Source organism: Eumetopias jubatus, unplaced genomic scaffold (assembly GCF_037043125.1).
Source record: "Eumetopias jubatus isolate StellerSeaLion01/CBP00866 unplaced genomic scaffold, mEumJub1_p1.0 scaffold_4, whole genome shotgun sequence".
Classification (NCBI taxonomy): domain Eukaryota; kingdom Metazoa; phylum Chordata; class Mammalia; order Carnivora; family Otariidae; genus Eumetopias; species Eumetopias jubatus.
Genome location: NW_028274810.1, coordinates 44,587,949 through 44,590,148, shown reverse-complemented (window position 1 = coordinate 44,590,148; position 2,200 = coordinate 44,587,949). Strand labels below are relative to the sequence as shown.

At 38.5% G+C, this 2,200-nt stretch overlaps 1 non-coding gene across 1 annotated transcript; it reads right to left on the bottom strand.

Moving 5' to 3' along the window:
- Positions 1 to 1,041: 1,041 nt before the first annotated feature.
- Positions 1,042 to 1,145, bottom strand: LOC114208543 (U6 spliceosomal RNA). The gene has a single exon (XR_003609050.1). It is a non-coding gene; the product is annotated as a U6 spliceosomal RNA (small nuclear RNA).
- Positions 1,146 to 2,200: the final 1,055 nt, after the last annotated feature.

Here is a 2,200-nt window from a genome sequence, read left to right as displayed (position 1 = left end):
AAGTAACATGCCAATGTTAAGTCTATGAATTATAATTTATATAATTAATTTGAAGTAGCTACTATTCATATATGTAATTACATATAAAATTTCAATGAGTAACTTTGCAGTCCTCTAGCTGAAAAATTCAAATTGGTAGCATAATCTGGATCCCTTTTCCCAGAAATATACTGCAACTTTATTTTTATTCCAGTCAATCTCACTATGTTAGAAGAGAAAGAGGAAGATCCACCCCTATTCAGTTGGATAATAGCAGTATTTTATGGCCTCTTTTCCATGGAGTACTCTTCTTTTGTGTTAGATTAACACGCGCCTCTCAAAATATTTCTGCTAACCTGTCTTCCAGAGCCTGCTTGTGGGCTTCTGATATTACAAATATAGCAAGGCAGTGTTAGGAGCAAATATGTATAGTCCTGCAAAAAAAATTAATAAAAAGAGGGGAAGCAAGACATGTTGATGCATCTAAGAGAATAAGCAGTAACAGTCTCATGGCCAAGAACAACAGCAGGCTTGTCCATCTGTCCATCATGAAACTGAGTTGTGCCCACTAGTTATCAACAGGAGGTGGCCATGTGGGCATCACACTAAAATAGAAATTCTGTCATCAGAAAGACAAGGTGAGGAGGGAAGAAAAGGATTAACTGTTTCAGAGTCAATTTCTGGATGAGCATGATGAATACAAAGATTTGTTGCATGTTTCTTATTCACAGACTATGAAATCTTTTAATCATTCATTCAAGATTTTCTGGGTGCTTTCTAGAAGCCAGACACTGTGCTAGCCACTATGGATCCAAAGAATAATTTCCTGGGGTGCCGGGCTGGCTCATTTGGTAGAGCATGTGACTCTTGATTTTGGGGTCATGAATTTGAGCCCCATGTGGGGTGTAAAATTTTTTTTTAATTGATAGGGAATATTTCCTTCTTTTGGGAAGTCTGTTTCACAAGAGAGAGAAATAAACAAAAAATCATAATACAGAAAGATGACAGCCAATGTGTATACACTATGCGGTGAGAACCCAAAGAAAAACGTCATTAACTCTGCAAAAATACGCCAACTTTACAAATTTGTGAGTCATCTTGGCACAGGGGCTATGCTCATCTCTGTAATATTTCAGTGTTATTATATGTGCTATAGATGTGAGGTCAGCCAGAGAAGTAGAATAGAAAATCTGCGAACAAACAGATGGGTCTTGATCAACCCTGTTTGCCTTAGGCTGGAAGAAAAAGTGTTATTGCCTTTACCTCCAGTCCTTTTTTCTTAATTTTTATATGATTTTTAATCTTATCAACTCAATCTAAACATGTCCATCTCTGTTTTCTCTAAGTATGTTTGAGAGTGTGACCACTGGACAACAGACAGATACAGATATGGCTAATGATGTAGGTCTAGATCTAGATGCATTGGTCGATGTAGAGGTAAATGCAGAATAGCACCTTGGCTTCTGGAAATATGAGTTACGATATAATTCTTAAATTTTACAATAAAACATTTTATTTAAGGCAATTTCTAACAGAAGAGTGACTCTCAGGCATAGCATTTATTGGCATTTAGCAAAATTAATGTTAATACAAATAAATCCTCAGTGTGCTTTAAGGCCTACTATAAAGGCTTCCTTTCAATCGAATTGAATTGAATGAGGAGTGAATTGAGGCACTCCCATTTAAGCTCACGTAGAAATTCTGAGTCAGCTGTCAGCCTGAAAATCCTATTTAAATGTTTGCTGGCTTTGTTGCTAACACATGCACTTGAAAACATAAAATTCACATCAGTTTCACATCAGGTGAAATTTATTTTTCCTCTCTGAGGCTATTTTTGGTGCTAGATTATTTGCCCTTTGGTTATCTCTGGCATTGGCATTCCTCTTTGTTGTTCCTGAGGCCATACACTGCCTAGAGCTACATGCATAAAAATACTGGTGTTCCCCTCCATGCCCCCTCCCCCAGTGGCACATTCTGGAAACGCAGCATGAGGCATTAATTAGCACCAGGTACTAGCACCAGGCTCCCCCAGAGTCCGGGTCCTCCTTGAAGAACCCACTCCAGAGAATAACAGCCACCCCCCTCCATGCCTCTGTCCTGATGTCCTGTCCGGGAGGCCACCAAAACTGAAATGCCCTATCCCCTGACAAACTCAAAAGAACAAAGTCACATCGTTACTGATATAGATCAACCTGACAAACACAAAAGTCTTAAAGTTTAT